This window comes from Phoxinus phoxinus (assembly GCF_949152265.1).
Source record: "Phoxinus phoxinus genome assembly, chromosome: 15".
Taxonomy (NCBI): Eukaryota; Metazoa; Chordata; class Actinopteri; order Cypriniformes; family Leuciscidae; genus Phoxinus; species Phoxinus phoxinus.
In genome coordinates, this window is record NC_136890.1 from 23,507,543 (window position 1) to 23,527,307 (window position 19,765).

The 19,765-nt window shown below is 39.0% G+C and overlaps 1 long non-coding RNA gene across 1 annotated transcript in view; it reads left to right on the forward strand.

Moving 5' to 3' along the window:
* The first annotated feature begins 3,110 nt into the window (after positions 1–3,110).
* LOC307011680 overlaps positions 3,111–19,765 on the forward strand; it is a 33,626-nt gene continuing 16,971 nt past the window's right edge. Inside the window, exons 1-2 of the long non-coding RNA XR_013800462.1 lie at positions 3,111–3,297; positions 4,763–4,814. This is a non-coding gene — a long non-coding RNA (uncharacterized lncRNA). The remainder of the gene's footprint in view (positions 3,298–4,762; positions 4,815–19,765) is intronic.

Here is a 19,765-nt window from a genome sequence, read left to right on the forward strand (position 1 = left end):
TTGCTTAAAACTCTCGTTGAACACAAAGTATATCAACATTAACCTTCCAATGCTTGAGATATATGTCAAAATATTTGACAAGCTTACATTTGTAAATTAGCTTTTATATTTACATTTTTAGACTCCCTATTTCAAGCCACTACACTCAAAGAGAAGTCTGTAAAAACAGGGCACAATGAGCTGTGTTAATATGAAGGAATTTTCCGTATTGATTCCGAGGTGTTTTGGATTACCCTGCATTGTGTTGTGTTTTAGGGTTATATGAAATGTCCGTAAACTTAACAGAAACTGTCCTACCAGTACTTTTTCCATGTTTCCCCCCCTTACAGTGTATACTGCAGCAGCTCCAACCTGCGCACTGTCCCTGTCATGCATCTTCATCTAACAGCATTAAAAACAAAAGAAGTAAGTGATCCACCAGCAGGTCATTATTTATTCTCTTTCTACTGGCGACGTTCTTGAACAGTGCATGGGCGTTCTGCTGGCTTTGAGCTTTAATAAGCAGAATGGGCTCTCTGGCAGAAGGACTGTGTTTGAGGGTGGGGATGTTGGAGGAAGAATCGTGTGATTGTTTAACATTATCAGCAGAAAAAGCACCAGTGCAGATGGGAACGGAGGTTGCATTAGCAGAAAGGCCAAGAAATATATGACCCAAAAAATGAATCTGTAAAAAGATTGTTTCAATGGTGTTCAACCTTCTTGAAAACTTCTCAGATAATTCAATGGGTTCTGTCTGAGTGTAACGTTGTTCCTCAACTAGTGTCAGACTCAGATTGATAGATAAACAGACTTTCTTGTCTGTTTCCGAGGCACATTATTAGTGTCATAATGGCTTCTGTGTATCTACAGACGCGATGTTTGGCCTTCAGGAAAAGGTCATGTAGTAGCAGTTTAGCAGTGCTTTTGGAAACAGCGTATAGAGGTTACAACAGTTTATCACAGATATCCAAGAGCACCCAGTCAATGGATAGAATGTGGTGCCCTTTTCCAAAGGCTTATAACATTACAGAAAATTCCTCTCAAGAGCTCGATCCTCCTCGGCAGTGATTTACCCTCATTTCTACAGACTCTGTGCCCTTTTGGTGAAGAACTATTCTTTCCAATCTTAACGTCTGTGTACGTGTGTCTATGTGTGCGAGCCATTTGTTTTTATTTTGTGTTTTAGCGTTTTTCTGCTATCCGAAAGTCATACATATCTGCAAAATTGCCAGATGCTTATGCAAATAATGCTTTCAAAAGATTACATTGACATACAAGGTAATGTAAAATGCACACCCTTCAGCTCTCACATGCATGCATTGAGATTTAAGTGCCAATCAATCACCGGTGACAACAGCCTCGACTGAGGAGATGACAGAGTGCTAATGTTATTGAATCTGCATCCTGGGAAGAAACACTGGTGTCCTTAAGCGTCAGCTACTGCAAACTGTAGATTTGGTGTGTATATCTAACTAGCAGCTTTGAGAATTTCATAATATTTAATACATTTTTGAGATTATGGACTGTACTCCTTTCAGTAGTATCTGCAGAACCATAATCCAAACTGAACCAGGAATGTTAGAGATTATTCAGTAATTTGAGTCATTGAGTGTGAATTTGAGAAGTGGATCAGTGAATTAATCATTCAGACAACTTTTGTGAAGTGTATCATACTTTGTGATTGTTTGAAAATAATCATTCATGAATCAGACATCGTTGCTTTCCTCAGAAACTCTTACAAATATGCCAAGGAAAGCTAGGACAGATGTCAAATTGTTCAGTCAATAACAACTTAAATTTTAGTCCATGTATGGATCAGTTTAATGGTATTTTTGATGCTTCAGTTGTCTCTGGAACTAATTATATTTGATCATTTATAAATCAATGTATAATGGATTGTGAAAACGCAAATGCATGACTTAATGGGGCTATAATCATAACCATGGACTTCATAGAATGTGTTACCTAATTTTCCCTCACTGTATATAGTGAGATAAATTAAAGTTAAAAATTTTTACAGGTTTTTACTGTAGTATTTTAAGATGCCTTAAAATTGTGATAATTTTTTTAGTGTAGTGGTTAATTCATGTGCTCTGAAACATTGAGCCATGGTAATTTCTCTCAATTTTCCTTATAAAATAACACTAGAAAACAAAAGAAAAAGCATTTTTGCATTACTGAAAAGCTTTCTCTTTTCCGGCAGTAATAACAGTGCAGAGCAGGGCGAGACACTGAATGAATGGCTGTTTTCTGCCAAGGTTTCGCATGGTCATTGATCGGCGCCTCAACTCTATAGCCTGACTCTCAGATGTCCAAAAGTCTATTGAATGATTTTGTTCTAGGTCTGAGATGGATCCAAATGGACCGGAGCCATGCCAGGGTGTTTGAATGAGCTGATGAGGTCCATCATCGGGGCCCAGAGGGTAACAGTGTACTTAACCGATTAACACCAGCCAGCCACAGTGTCAAGTCATAAGACCCAGTGCGGGGTTATTAACGAGAGCTCTTTTGCTTGCTCGATATCTCTTTTGCATTCCTCCTGTGTGTCATTGCTCGCAGTAAAAACACAGATTGTCCCTGTGTCCTTTCCTCTCCATTGCATCTCAGCTGTTCATTATAAAGCTGGAGACTGGATGCTGTGAATGGGGCCAAAGCCGATCGGCCTCCGTTACTACAAACCAGAATGTGCGTGAACTTCCTTGACGTTTCGTCCTTTCATGGTTTTCACTTTGCCAGTGGCTGTTGCCATGGCCACAGAAAACTTCTTTCATTCGGACTGCTGCACTACCACTTTGCCAGATGTCAGTTCCTGTGATGAAAGCACAATCAAAAAGCAGATATATAAAGGAGACATCATTAGCCACTTATTATTGTGCATGGATGTGCTGTTGTGTTCTATCTGTGCCTCCTAGGTAAACTGATTTTGTGTGTGCGTGCCGCTGTGCCTGACAGCTGTACATCATAACAGTAATAGCAGGGACATCGGGTATGTTTGGTCAGGACAGCGGGGCCATTGAAAGGATCCATAAAGCGCTCTTTCACTTACTCACACTCTCTCTCTCTCTCTCTCTCTCTCTCTCTCTCTCTCTCTCTCTCTCTCTCTCTCTCTCTCTCTCTCTCCCAGGGATTAAAGACAAGCTGAGTAGATGTGGCTAGCAGAGAGAGAGAGAGAGTTGCCGTCTTCACACAGAGACCTGCAGCTGGACACTTCCTGTGCTCCTATATGAGGACTGATGAGTGATGGCTGTGTTTCTCCATCTCCGTGGACTCTCCTGACAGAAAGCTGTTACCTCACCTGACATATAGTATGGGCTTCAGGTGAGGAGAACATTGTTAATTCCACCCATGCAAGCCACACAGTAAGACTTATGTTTATAAAAGTGTATCTTTGCATAGCCAGACTTTCGTCTTGCGGCATAAAGTCTGGTCCAGTTTGTAGTTTATTCTGGCCTAGAACCGCCGAGGGCTCAAGGTATGGCAGGTTAGCATGGCCCATTTAGCCCCTGCTGGTAGATGCTGTAACTACACCATCTGGACGAAAAGCGAAACGAAAAACGAAAAGCACTTTTCTTCATTGATGACCATCAAAAAGTAGTGTATATTCTGAATGATATTCTCAAAATATATATGTATAGGCCTAATGTATTTTTTATGAATTCATATATTAATATTAGTTTACGAAATTATAATTTTATTTCTGTAATTTGAATTAAGTAAATTTTTTTTTTACTCAACAAATATGCAATATTTATATATTAAATGTGACCCTGGACCACAAAACCAGTCACAAGGGTCAATATTTTGAAATTGAGATTTTTACATCACCTGAAAGGTAGGAAATTTACTAAATATCTTCATGGCACATGATATTTACTTAATATCCTAATGATTTTTGGCATAAAAGAAAAATCTATAATGTTGACCCATGCAATGTGTTGTTGGCTATATTGCCACAAATATACCCGTGCCACTTGTGACTGGTTTTGTGGTCCAGGGTCACATACTGTATATGCATATACATATATATATATATATATATATATATATATATATATATATATATATATTGCAATATTGCAAATGTCAGTGATAATGCATTGTTGTTGTGAAAACAGTAAGTTTATTACATTTTTATTTGTCCTTTTTAGCTATATATGTTGTTTTCAAAAACACATCTTCTGAGTGTGTGTATTCTAAGTGTTGTGTATGTATGTATATATATGGCCAGCATTTGCCATTTTGTGTACAATATGCATCAAAAGGTCAGTGAGCAGGCAGTTGTTGCTTCTCCCCTGAGAACACAACACATCACATTTGGTATTGTGCACAGCTGCGCTTAACATTGCAAGAAGGATACATTTGCCCTTATGAGAAATGTATGATGAAACAAACATACCTTTTCCGTTTGATTTCTTTGCCATACAGGTATCAGAGTAGCTTCTTTGTGTGTGCGCGCTTTGATGACTGACTGGCCCACTTTGCTTGCGTTCTTCTATATATAGAGCTGTAGGGTCCATTCATCACAACCGGTCAACCCGAGCGTAATCTCATTGGTAATGAAACATCTGGGTTCAGAGGACCACCCTGCACCATATACACACACGCAAACACACACGCTCAACAAACACACACGTTACACACGTTCTATTCTGAGAATGAGGCAACAATCACCAAGGCCAAGATCATTAGCTCCTCTTTTCCCCTACGGGCTGGACACAGAGAATAACTTTTCTCTCTCTCCCTCTCTCACTCTGCGTTTCATTTTTTCCCTTGGCATCTGCAGATACTTGGTTAAATGAAGACATACAGCCACCAGGTCTGCCGGCCCGTTCAAGGTAACCTCTGCTGTCAGTATGCGTTTACTAATGTTGCCTCCTAGCACTTTTCTCAAATAATATGCCTTTGAGGTAAAGCCTAATGCATGAAATAAATTAATTTTCATAAGTCACAATTGCTACCGCTATAGTGTTACCTCAGGAACCTTGCCCAAATGTATTTATTTATTTATTTTGTCAGTTAAATCACACATTTCCATACATATCAGTGTTTTTTTCAGTGAAAACAATCATATAAGCCACAAACGCTGAAAGGGTAATATATTGAAGCGTATGTTTTATGCAATTCAATTTAAGGATGAATATTTGCACCAAACACATGGGATTATCACATTAAAAAGTGATATTTCTCACATTGATGTGTTATTGTCAGTGTTATTGTGCGCATGGTATCTAACTGAATCGCATATGCCTGCACTCTTTGCGTGCTGAACTCCGCTGTGACAGAGTGTGGAAAACTCCTGGTGTGTGCGAGAGAGGAGGGATGCAGAGTGCCTGCATGCATGGTTAAACATGTTAATGAATGCCAAAAGATTTTACATAACAGTGCGCACACGCTTGAACAACAGTTCAGACTCGTAAATGTAATCGGCATGTGAGAGAGGCCCTGCGTGCTCACGAACGGCTCTTCTTGTCGACATCAGAGCATTGCTGTTTCTCTCTCTTTCACACTCTCGTGCCCTTATGTCAGATGCTTTTCTGTTTTGGTCATCATCATCAAAATTGCTCATACGATCATTGACATTATTATTATCATCGACATTATAATTGTCATTATCATTACCATCATAATCATCATTGCCTTTTCAAACACTGCATCCTGTTGATAGATGAACAGGTTCTGGTGAACAGCAGGTTATGCAGATGGAAACAATGACTGTTGTGCAATTTCTTCAGAGGCAGATATTCAGATATTATGTCTTTTCATAGTTCATTATTAGTGCATAATTAAACAGCTTAATCATAGAGGGTACTTATAGGTCAGGGCCATGTACTCAATAGAGATAATCTAAAGTTTACATTACCAAATATGACAGTATAAGATAAGTTCTTGTTAGGACGGATTATGGCAGTACAAGGACCCAGGGCACCAATCGTTTGAATGGCGCCCTTAAAAGACAAAAAGAAAAATAAGAATTCAAAAGATAAACATGTTATGATAGCTTTTGCGATTTTATATTAAACAATTGTGGCTTAGTTTTGACCTTATACAATTATTTCTTGTAATTGTAATTTTTATAAATGCTTAACAAGTAGCTAAAGAAAATCGAATTGATATAGGTCTGCAATACCTATTGAGGTGTAGGCCTATCTGTATGTAACATTTTCTTTACATGCGTTTTCCCCATATTACTTGTGCTTTTGTGCGTCTTAATGGGAAAAAAAGTATTGCACGCTAAAAGCAAAAAGTGTGAAATTTTATGTTAATAATAGCCACATAAAGCTCAGATCAATTTAATCAATTTGGTGAAATCACAAAAGAAAATACAACCAATTGTGTCCCCATTATGTTTTATTTGTTTTAGTTGAGGAAATTCTCACATTCATGTCTTGTCTAGTTCAGAGTTTCATTAGCCTGTAAATTACAGATTTGCGCAAACCTTTTGTGATATTTTCTAAATGTCGATAAAGAACTATTGCAAAATTACAGCGTTTCCATTAACTCATGTTATCCGACTAAAACGTCATTTTTTTTTTCTCTCACGATAAGTCATTCCAACAATTATGGCAACGGATGTTGGTAGGTTTACATATATCTCAGCCACCGCACTAGCCATTATTTTTAATGAACGGAGACGTAGACCCTTATACTTGGAAACGGCACATATGAGGTGTTTCTGGGAGTTTCTCCCTCATATCTGCTTCAAGGTCTCGATAAATTGAGCCATTTCTTGGTTTAGAATCCAGTATTCATTATTTTGTCTTTTATGAGTTTAATAAAGAACTCTGTCTCGTCTTCTGTCCAAACATACCGCACCATCTACGTCAGGTGACCGTTTCAAGTGCAGTTTTGCGTAATATTCCTTTTCGAATTGCCTGAAAAACCACCTCATGCGAGCTTAAAAACTTTTTTGCGATATATGGGTGTTAGGGTTAAGCAAAATTGACGTGTTTCCATTGGGCGTATTTTCAATTCACAAATTAAATTTGCGCAATTTGAAGGGAATTAGTAACGTGGCTATTGTTTTGTTCTGTTTAGTTTCTAGGTCATGGGTTTCTTTGACAGTAGGTGTGTTCGACTTGAAGCGGCGCTGTGCAGACCGATCACTGTATGACTACAAAGTAGCGCAAAGAACGATATGAGCACACGGCCAGAGATGGTGTTATTATTGGGAGAGACTATTGGCTCTATTGGAGAAAGCGTAACGGCTAACTTGGATCATGTGTGCCTTAATAGCCAATCACATTACAGCCTTGACGTTGTGGAATTACAAATGTAAGAATCTGTTTAAGATCTGCTGATCTTATGTCCTTACATAACATAACATGAAAAACTAAGGTAGAGTACATTGAATTTAGGATTTAAGGTTGTGATGATGATATCAGCTGTTAAGCGAAGTTTCCAGCAAGAGATTCCTGCCAGTCCTGTCTCTATTGTAAGTTAAATGAGTCCGAATACTGAGACTCTCACCCTTTGTGAGCTCTTGGAGCCCCTGTCCCAGTCTTTGAATAGTTATGCTGATTGGATTAGGATTGGTAACACTCTAGGGCGGGTTCATAAACCTGGATGCTTCATTTGCATGTTTTGTTTAAGGTCGTAACCAAGGTCTCCAAGCACTGCCCACTAAAATATATATAAACTACAAGTTGTACACTGCCTTAGTTAGACTTGATGACTGCAGCTGCCAACAGCTCGTGTTCTCAATAAAGAATCCAGCGGAAGATACAACCAAGTCTCCTGGTCTTCGCCTCTGAGTTTCCTACAATGTCATTGAATCATTTTATAACATTGAGCTAGAAGATAAGATACAGAAACTAGACCGTGTCATGTGACTGGAGCAGATAATGCAGTTTCAGTGTCTGTCTTCTCAAATCCATGATTATTAAGAGTTAACAGGCCCTAGTCTTTTTTTTTTACGCTATCATGCATAAGGTCCCTGGCTCCTGTAAAAGCAATGTGTCCATGCATTTTTAAAGAGCACTTTATGGAAGAGAGTGCTATCTTGATCAGTGTTTTTTGCTTCGGGACCCAGATTTTACACTGCCAGTACGATAAAATACATGTAGAATTTTAATTTGATTCGCTCTCCTAACTCTGCATGATTATATAGCTGGTTGGGGTTTGTCATTTGCATTTGTCCCATCAGAACAGACCTGCGGCCCATTTTTGGGTGGCGACCTACCAATTCAGAACCACTGATCTAGATCAGGTGAGAGATAGAGAGCATATTTCACATACAGCTCTTTCTCACTTGTTCTGTACTACCCCTCTCTCTCTCCCTCTCTCATTCCTTTGGGAGGTAATTAGGAAAACCTCAGCTGAGATGCAGCCAAGGCTCAGCACAGCTGCTCAAAACAAGCTCCACTTTTCACAATCTATTGTACATTGATGCAAAGCAAGAAAAGAGAGGCACTATGTTTGAAATATGAATAAGTAGGCCTCTGAGTGGAAGTGGAAAATGCTCACTTTTAATAACTGTTTTTGGATTGAAATCCACTTCTGCTTGTTTGAATATTTGTCCATTTTAATGAAATAAACAAGGCAATCTGTAGCAACACAACTTCGACAGAAGTACCATTAACGCTTTGCTACTTATCTGACTGTGTGTCACAGATTTTATTTCCCCCTCAGCTGCTCATAGCCTAATCTGTGGGCACGGGAAGGATGGAATGAATTTGACATGCCAGAAAGGTCAAAATTATAATCGCTACGATTCAAGTTAGACAATCAAAACAAAAAGTCACGGCTCTGCTTTCCATCCCCACGTGGCATAATCACATTTCGTTTGCTGAAGTGATATTTAAATGAGCTATTGCCGTCCTCCTCACAGGCCGTGCCCACAATGTAATAAAAGCCAGTGGGAGAACGCATGATGAATCTTCATCTGTATTGGCTTTGATGCTTTAAATGTATCACTCTGGCCTGGGGACATACACTGCATTCTGTGATCACTCACCGTCGTATATGGTTTTGATCTGGTGTTAAATATCCATCCGTTCGGGCGACATCGCATTCTCTGCACGTCGTCACGGAGGCCAAACCACATAGACTCATTTACAAATCACATGAGTTGAGTTTCAGCAGCTGTGAGGGAGCGATGTGAACAGATCAAGTGTCAAACGAAACACATGCTGCAATCATGCACGCGCACCTGCAGACAAAACATAATGCGTATCGTTTATTTTTTATAGCAGTCTGAAATCAATGCCTTGTGATTGTTGATCTGTAAGTTTGACAATGCTGCCGGGGCTGGGTTTGTAAAACCATTTTATGAGTCATGAAGGAAATATTCAACAGGTGTGTTTTCAGTAGGTTCTTTATTTGGTTCTCTGTTGTTTATTTTAGCTGAGTCTGTATATAAGCACAATATGGAGTCAGGTGTGTGCGTGTCTGTTGGGGTTGTATGTGTGCGTGTCTGTGATTTATGAATGCCTATCTTTGCTGGCGGTCTCCCACTTTGTTCCTGTCCTGCCAGAGCTGATGTATGGAGCGTCTCAGCTTATTACAGCCTATGAACAGCTTTATGGAATGGCCAAATCTATCTATAGCAGGGGTCGGCAACAGGCGGCCCGCGGGCCAAAACTGGCCCGCCAGCAATATTTTCTGGCCCGCCGGATTATTTTGGAAATCCGTTTTTTTTTTTTTTACTATAACGGTTTACAAATAGGCCCCGTGTATCAGTGATGCGCGGGTTGATCCAAAATGAGCGAGTGCCTGCGGTCACCCGCGGTTACGAGTCATCCAAAAATATTTTTAATGATATTCGGGTCGCGGTCGGTCGGGTCGTTTGAAATAAAGATGCCAATTAAACCTTTGTAATATAGTAGCCTACTAGACCCAATTTTCTTTGAAATACATAGGTCTACACTTTATTGGCTGAATAACATGGCGCGAGGATGACGCACGAGCTCAGTCTGCAGATAGAGATAAAAAAGTGGGAAATCCTTATTTTTTTCCCTTCTCTTCGCGGAGGACATCTAGTTCAGTCCGGACAATTTATGTTTGATTGAATGAGTATTCGTTCTGCTGGGACATTTGGTTTCTGGGGTTTAAATGTGTATGGAATTGAGTTAAGGTATGCAATGTTTGTTTGATCTATATCGGAGCGCGGCCGCGCCTCCAGTGCTGAATATCTGTGTGTTGCCCGACGGGGTATAAACCTTATATATCTGTCAATACACGTTGTTGAACCTGGGTATTGTGGACTTTTCGTTAATGTATAATTATTTTAAGTTTATACATGTATGATTGATCGTTTATTTTGTTGATTTAAGGGGTTTCTTAACCAAAAGTAAGCTATCACTGTCTGTAATCACCCCAGTAGGTATCAGATCCGCCCGTTACCTTATGTTTTGCGTGATGTAGCCTGCTTTTCCCTTACTCTTTTAGTGTAAGGTAAATTGTTACATGTTGAGCGCGTATACTTTTGAATAAGAGCTGGAAGTGGAAGCGGGTTGGGTACAATATTTTCTTTCTTTTGTTTGCGGTCCGAGTTGCGGGCGGGTTAGTTGAAAACGTCGGTCGGGTAGGGGTTGTTTATACATTGACCCGCGCATCACTGCCGTGTATCATTCGTTCAATCGTTTTTTCCCCCAAATTAAAATAAAAAATAAAAAAATGAAAAACGACTTGTTTTTGAGATTTGAGATTCTGAAAACGAGATCTAAATTTTTAAAGCAGGTGAACACAGAGTGTATTTTAAGCGGTTGCTGAATTGAACCTTGTGGGAGCGGGACGGAAAAAAACAGTCCCGCGCAGACCTCCTTAAACCTTAGGTGTGTAACGTTAGCCTATGTGTGTCCCGAGTAAATAATAATTTAAAAAAAGGAATAAAGTTAAAAAGTTGGACTGTATTGGTACAGTCCATTGGTAATACAATGCTAAATCAGATATATGTACAACAACATGTCCAACAATCGATTTAAATAGTAGCCTACATGGGGTTTAATTTATCGTTAATAAGATGTATCCACGGCATTTTCTCGTGTGGTTCAATGGTCCAGACCAGTGGTAGAACTTTCGTCAAGTGTGTAAAAGGTTTGGGTTCTAATCTGCATTCGTATAGTTTTTTTTTCTTCTTCTTCATCAAAACCGATTATGCTCATCAGTGGTTGTATATCAAGTAGTAGGGACACGTTTGTGTGCATTATATTTTGTGATTTCACCGTAACGAATAGGCCTATTCCTTGTAGCTGGCCCGCCATCTACTGGATAAAAAAAATATTGGCCCGCGGCCAAAGTTACTTGCCGACCCCTGATCTATAGCCTATATGTGTGAGGACACCTTCAGTTTCCAGCCAATATGATAACTTAGCTTCAACGTGTTTTGTTAAACTTGCAACCTTTTCGATTAGCATGGGGCTGTTTTTTGGCACTGTGTTGTTTGTTTCACTTCAGCCTCATCAGCTGGTCTAGCTCAGGGGTTTACTGACTTTTTGATGTAATGAACCCTATTCATTACATGAGGGAACCCTTTCCTAAAATATAAAGTCAGCTATATTTTCTAGCATAAAGAGCCATTTATATGATAACACATAGTAACAAATATCAATGGATGGTATTTACACTGGAAATATTTAAAAAGGTTTTTTTTTTTTTTTTTTTTTTTCAATAAGTTTAAGTAGCAGTCAGATAGGCTGCTATTTGCAGTAAGTGTAAATAGTGGCAGATACTATTCGCATCTCAGTGTATTGTAGTACATTATTAAAATAACGACAACATATTATGTGTTATTGATCATATTTATTAAAATCATAAATAGATGGCACCTTATTGAGACCTTACATGTCCATCAACTAACAGGATATTTGGGCTATTTGCAATTATTTTAAATAGACACTTCGACTATAAAATGAATGTAAAATATTATGTGTGTGTGTGTGTGTGCGTGCGTGCGTGTGTGCTATTTTTAATATCAAATTATTAGATTATAAAAAAAACTATTTTACCAATTTAAAATGCTATTCTGGTCAAGTTAATTTCATTCATTTGTTTGTTCTTTTACATTTTTACACAATTTTACTCTTTTCCTGCTGACTTTTCTGCAGGCAGCCTCTTGCAGTTCTTTATCTGAAACCCCCTGGTTTGACCTACTAATGACCATCCAGAAACTACAGAAAACCATCTACCATCAGCTGACTTGTTTATCTGGGAAGTCTGTGGAAATACGACTGATGCCCATGAGCCATATATGCTAATAATATATGCAAGTGTTTTTCTTGACTGTATATATTTTTCACACTAAATGAATTACTTTCTGAGTTGAAAAATATCAGAAACATGTTTTTCAGAAGAGACAATCTACTGACGTCATGAAGGAACAGAAGGGGAGGGAATTATTCTTGATTGTGACAAAGAGATGAAACCTTTGTGAGGATATTGCACCACCCCATGCTGTGAGAAAACTGTTTCCACTTCAGAGAGAATAGAGATAGAATGATAGAACTCATCGGCCATAAGATAACTGATATCATTCTGCTGCCTCTAGAAATCATGTGGACCAGGAAGATCAATCCAAAGTCCCGAGTCTTACTCTGAAAATAAATCTATATGGTTAGTATCAATAACGGCAATTTAAAAGAATAGATCACATCATTTACTCACTTTCACTTTGTTCTCTGACCCTCACACAAGTTTTGTGCTGGTTTTATTTCCTTTCTGAAGCTTGAAAGCCGGCATGAGTCACTCACTGCATGAGTAGAGAGACAATTCTTCACATTTTCTACAGAAGCAAGGAAGTCATAAAGGATTGGGACAACTTAAGGCTGAGTAAAAGATGACAGGATTTTTCATTTTTGGAGAAACTATTCCGAGTGCAGTGATTCGCTGGTATTTTAGGTGAAGTTAGACAGGTGCACCAAAATGGCATTCTCAGTGTGGTGTTGCCATGGTGATGGAGCAGGTGTGTATTGTTTTGCTTGATGTATGAGGAAAGGTGCCCTCCAGCGAGCCAATCTGTCCTTGTGTTTTTGTCCCATCGGAGGTATGATGGATTCTGAAATATAGCAATAACAGAGCCTGATCCGATCGGACTGCTTTATGATGCAATATGAAGACGTTTTATTGGAAATTTTGTCTTTTTGAAAAAGTGCATGTCTGTCACCATACATTCGCCAATTCACTGGAACTAGATTGTGCCTTGTATAGCAAACCTCAATTTACCACAAATCAAGCAGCCTTATACAATACCTTTGATATATCGTGCGACATAATATAGTTTACTTTACAGTGTGTGAGTTATGATCAAAATATGTGTGTATGTGTGTGCGCGAGAGGGTGTGTTTTTGAATTATATATCTGGTTGTCTGGAGCTGATCCATTTTGGCCAGAAAACTGCAGCGTCCTCATTTTTACTGAACTCAACAAAACACAAACTTGTATCTCCTTCTGCTCAAGAGATGACTCAGGGACCAATGAAAGAACAACACAAATAAGAAGTTTCATCAAAGCTGCGTTTATTTGATCAAAAATACAGTAAAAACAGTAATATTGTGAAATGTTATTACAATTTTAAACTTTCTATTTTAATATATTTATAAATTTAGAATTTAGAATTTTCAGCATTTTATTGCTACTTTCGTTCATCTTCATAACACAAGATATTTTTGATTAAATCTGAGAGCTGGATCACTCCTCCATGGCTTCTATGGGATCGAAACTTGCCGGCCCAGAAAGTTATTAAAGACATTGTTTGAAATAGTCCAAGTGACTACAGTGGCTCAACCATAAGTTTATAAAGGACGAGAATTCTTTTTGAATACATTTCATCTTTCAGAATACATTTCTGTGAATTTACAGCATTTATGTTAACTTTTACAAATATGTTGTGAATTTTCCATTTATGTTTTCTGTGTGCTGTCCTGTTATGTGGGGTAATTCAGCACCGACATTTACACGGTAAATGCTATGTATTGCCCTTGTTAAAGCATTGGCGCGCAGATGTATGGTGTATGCGGACGGGGAAGAAGAGGAATGAGAGAGTAGGCCTTCTGATGTCTATATACTATAAAGGTGAATAAATTCCAACATCCCATTCATTGTGTGGTCGTGTTTCCATGGTGTCCGGAGGTTACCATTTGAAGTCTGCTACACAAGAAACTGAACATTATTATTACAGCCTCAGCTCTTTTTGACTGTGACCACTGACTCTAGCCACTGACTTGCATTACAGTCAAACCAAAATGTATTCAGACACTTTCAACATTTCTCACATTATCACAATTTAATCGCTATAGTTTAGAAAATGGTAATAAAATATGACAAATCAGTTGATATTTCACTGGTTTTGGCCATCCTTCTGTTAGACTGTCTCAAAAATTAATTAAGTTGAATAACTGTCAGCTGTTAAATTTAAGTACACAGTTAGATAATACCAATTTAGAATTACCAAGCAATGCTTAATTTTGTTCAGTATGTAATGTAAGAAGGTCGCATTAGAAATTAAAGAAAAAACACATATGCAAAACATGGTCAGTTCAAAGTGTCTGAATAATGTTTGGTCCCAGTTTTTTAAAAATACATTTTACTGGTAGTCCACTGTATTAATATTATTTGGTTATAATATGTCAGTTACTTTATTTTGTTCAATTAACTCAAATTTTTAATTACAACGAACTCAAAATTTTAAGACAACAACGTAACTTGCTTTTTTAAGTTAAACCAACATTTTTTTTACAGTGTATGTCTGTCAACTAGTGTCCTGCACCCACTAGTAAAAAATTATATCTGGTGTCTGAATAACTTTTGGTTTGACTGTATATGAATCACCAAGGACTTTCAGCTAAAAATCTTCTTTACTTTTCTATTGAAGGAAAAAAGTCACCTACATCTTGTATGGCCCGAGGGTGAGTAAATTAACAGCAAATTTTCATTTTTGGGTGAACTATCCCTTTAATAGCCTACAATGACAAATGCAATATCCCAAGACTGACATGCCTTCGGAACGATTTCTTTTTCATCGTTGACATCTCCTGAGGATTCAATTTTTTACATTTGATGTCTGCTGCTTACTGTGCACGACAGGCATTTCCACCACGACAGAATTCCATTAATATTTGGTGGAGGGCTGCGAAACACGGATAAATGTCTGGTAGCCTACAGTGGTGCGCCACATACACACGCTCACTAACGTCCATCTGTGCTGAAGCGTGCCGTTGAGCATGGTTTAATCGTGGCGACAGATTCGAGCAGACGCATTTCAACACGCGCTACACAGGCTATGATCATTCATCCGCACCAATCAAACCCACGGCAGCTCCGAGACTCAACGCATCCGGCTGTCATTCACAGAGAGCCAGACGCAGGAAGTGACTTTTACACCACAGGAACTGGTCCTTGTATTTGGCAAGCCTTCTTCCTCTTAACGCTTCCAAACGAAACATTTTAGAAAGATTAAGCTAGTGTAAGGGGGTGGGATGGTGCTGTTTATTCAGGTCAGAGATGGAGAGAACTGATACTCACAGTTATTCAGACATTAGTAAACACAGCGTGGTGCGTGTGATAGTCTTCTTCGGCATGTGCCCACACTGAAATGATTCACACTCTGGGAATTTGGTGTGGCTCAAGATTAATATTATGTTAGCTGAGGAAGAAGATGGTTTTGAAAAGAGCCTTTGGATTACACTCGTACAGAGCAGAACGCTAAGACACAAAATCAAAGGCTCTCTCTCTCTCTCTCTCTCACACACACACACACACACACACACACGCAATCTTTCTCTGACATATCTGTAAATGATGGAGACTGTAGCGATCATTTCTGTTGCTTTCTTCTTCTCAGTCCTTTCTCTGGGTCACAAACAAAGATAAATCGCCTGACAGTTTTTGTCACAGAATTGCCTAGATACAATTACAAATAAATGGGTATTGCTTTGACAGGTGTCATCATTTTCCAGCAGTGTTCATTCATTTTTAGTCTAAATAGTCTTATTTTAAGGATTAAAATATTAAAATGATTTTTGTAAACAAAACAAGATGGTTTACAAGAAAACACTTTTAGCATTTCTACGTCAAAATGTTGTTTAATTCAATGTTACTTGCTATTTCTTTGTAATTATTTGTGAAATGTGCAAGCAATTTTTAAGTGCAAATCGGTTTAAATTAAATCTACCACATTGTTTTCAGTGTGTATAATTTCCAGCTATTATTGCAAACATTTGATGAAAAAATGTGTAGGCTATGTGTGCACAAATTGGATAATAATAAAAGTTATTAATACAAATAATAAAAATAATAAAAAAAATGCAAAAATGACAAAATAAAATTAGACAATTATAATTAGAGATGCAAATATAAAATCATCCATTTAAATAAAATAAAAAAAATATCTGAACCTTTGGCCTAACCACTAATATTAATAATAATATTAAAATAAATCCTTACTGAGTCCTGAATGGTGCCTCACATTGTGCTGCTTTGTGAGTAGAGGTGAGCAAGTTTTTCAAAGCAATCATACTTACAATTTTTGCCTTGTGGATGAACCTGGTGAAAGAAACCCCAGAGACTTATGCTAGAGATATATGATAGAGACTTTGGAGTGGCCACTCAAACCCCCTTAGCAACCGGCCAGAACAATTTAGCATTGTGGCTTCAGGTTTTGTCTGGACAGTCATCACTTGGCATCTTGTCTTCAGAAAATATTAAATTCTAGTTCGGTGCTACTGGCTGACATGATTACTTATCTCTTGAAAGCAAAATAGCACTTGCAAAATTACAAGCCCGGCAAAAGAAATGGCATTAAACCAAACAAATTTTGACAGACAGTATAATAGCAAGCAGTCAAAGAAAATGAGTGTGTTACATGAGAGGGTCTTGCTTCCCCAAAGTGCTTGAATTAGTTGTGGAGGAGCCTTGTATTACATTTATTAGTCTAATACATGCACGGAAGATGCCGCGTCCCCACACGTCCAGCCGGGAGCTGCTCAGAGATCCACCCTGTCCTAGGAAAACAGGGGAAAGGTCACGCTGGCGGAGTCGTGTCTGGGAAATATGAAAATCTCTCATTTGTAATTGCAATCACACAACATTCCTCCTTCTCCTCTAAGGAGAGGAATCACGACAGGACGAGGCAATCACAACATGTCTGATTACAAAATCAGACCTAATGTAGAAATGAGAGCCACCCATCAGGCTTCATTGTGTTCCGTATGAATGGGAGATGCCGATTGGTGGGATATACGTGAATATTTATTGTCTTGAAGAGTCCTTTCCAGGCAGTAGCTGTAAACCAGCCACTCTAACCAAACAACTGTTGGTGGAAACTGGATCTCTGCCCCGTTCCTGTCATGCAGAGCTGCAGATCAGGGCTTGTTTACCAAGCATGCACAAAGCCTGCCGCAGAGAAAGCTGATCTTTTGTTTAGCCATTTGATGAAGTTTGCCACAGGCTGATGTATTTAGGTCAGACCGAGTCAGTTGTTCAGTAGGGAAAAGATGAAGATCAGAGTTAACGTGCCAATTGTGGACAAATATTTTGTTAGCGGTGTGACCTCTGTCCTGTCGGATTGTGTCAGCACAATGTTTGTAAGTCCATTCGGCTAGTGAAAGTTAACACGATATTATTACGGTTAATTTGATATTTCATTCTGCTTTCTAAAGACTGTTTGGAAATCATTTGATTAATCACAACTGTTATTGACAGTAGTTTAAACACCAGTATGACATGAAAAGCAAAACTCAGTCTCAGTCCTTGCAAAATACATACATTCTTTCTGTATGCAACATACAATCTTTCTGGGTTTTTCTTCTTAGCCTCCGTCACCATTATTTTGTGCACGGGGTGTTGCAAGGCGATTTTCTTTCCTTGTGGGGGAGGGATATTTGTGGCGAAAAGTGCTATTCAAAGTAAACTTGAATTTAAATATATAAAAACAATTTTTTACTCAGATATAACAATATGGAAGAAAAGAGCTGACACTACTTCCGTTTCATTACAACTTTAAAGGTAGAAAAAAAGATCTGCTATCTAAATACTTCAGATGTATATTTGCTCTGGCTTCAGTATAGCAACAATATACAATCCACAAAGCCAATGTTAAAATCCCTAAATACTGCAAAAAAAAACAAAAAACTATATATTGTCATGCTTTTGTCTTATACATGAAATTGTATAGCTGTCTTCGGTTTAATGGAGATTCTAGAACAATGGAGAATGATGGAGGTAAAAGCAGAAGAGTTGCTGCTAGAGGATGTGTGTGTGAAGGACGGTCTCTGGAGCGGCAGGGCGTGACTGTCAGGAAGACAGCGAGAGTGACAGCAGCTCCAGTGGGCTGAAGGTATTTCAGCTCCATCTTACAGCTGCTGTCCTCCGCTGTGATGAGGACGTGGGCACTGCCTGCATAATCGCAATTAATAGACTAACAGCTGGAAAAGAGTGTGTGTGATGGAGTCACTGAGCACAGAAGTGTGCGAAGTGCACATTTCTGTGGATGTCTGTCATATCTTCTGTGTGTGTGTGTGTGTGTGTGTGTGTTGGAGATGATGGCCTTTTGTCAGCTAGTCTGGAGTGTGTATGCAGCTGTCAAGGGGTGGAAAAGATGCAAGTGTGGCTGTCAGTTGGAATCCATGTATTTGTGCGTGTGTGTGTGTGTGTGAATAGAGAATCCAGAATGTGCGTGTGTGTGTGTGTGTGTGTCAGGCAGTCTAGGGATCAGAACAGCCTCATATGAATGCAGTGAGGCTTCCTCGGGAGCAACAGGAGGCAGTGTGAGAGAGAAACGCAATTTGCTTTTATGTTTTGTAATATTTACCTTGATTTTATCACGCGTAATTGCTTTAGCAACACAAATACACTTGTCATGATTACAAAGCCTTTCGATGTTTATTTTTGGCGAGTGTGACAGAGAGAAACGATGAAGCTAATGCAAATGTAGGCGTGTTAGTACCCCGGTCACAGGAGCGGCTGGGGTCCCACTAGAGAGACCGCCGAGACACCGCTGCAGCGCTAATGAAGATACGAGCAGGCGGCTGATGGGAATGTTGGCAATAAAGAGGCAATTTATGCAATTCGGATCTCATCATCAGTTGCCTTGTGTGCCGTTCACCTGCACGCACACCCCATTAGTTTCTTTGTGGCAAAAACTGATCAATAAATAAGCGAGGGTTGTGGATGTGAGTCGGTCTGGTGCCGGGGTGATGCTTTTGTGGGGCTGACTGAAGCTCTAAGCAGAGATGTACGCGGATCTGACAACAGGTGTTCCTCTCCTGTTCTCGCTCGCAACACCCCGGAGAGGAATCGCCCTGTCAAGAGAACCAATCAGATTAAAGCGTCCCATTCGATGGGGACATCAGATAAGAGAGGCAACAAAAGCATTCTGCCTGACAAACATTTAGAACTAGAAATGATGGGAGAGAAATGGAACATGTTTAATGTTAAGTTATATTTGATATTTTAAAGATGATCTGGTTACCATGTTAAGTTTTGTGGTTACCATTGTGCTGAAGAGTAGAATGCAGGTGCTGGGTGGCTTCATCAAGTTCATTTTACTCGCTTTAAAGAGGTGGTACAATGCCCTTTTCACAAGATGTAAAATAAGTCTGTGATGTCCCCAGAGTGTCTATGTGAAGTTTTATCTCATAATACCCCACAGATATTTTTATATAGCATGTTAAATTTGTCACTTTTTGAGTGTGAGCAAAAATGCACAGTTTTTGTGCCGGTCTCTTTAAATGCAAATGAGTTGCTGCTCCCGGCACAGGGGGCGGAGCTACAACAGCTTATGTCCTTTGACCTCACACACACATGCACTGACAATTTCAAAAACTTTTATCCTTTTATGTTCAAACCGAAGTCA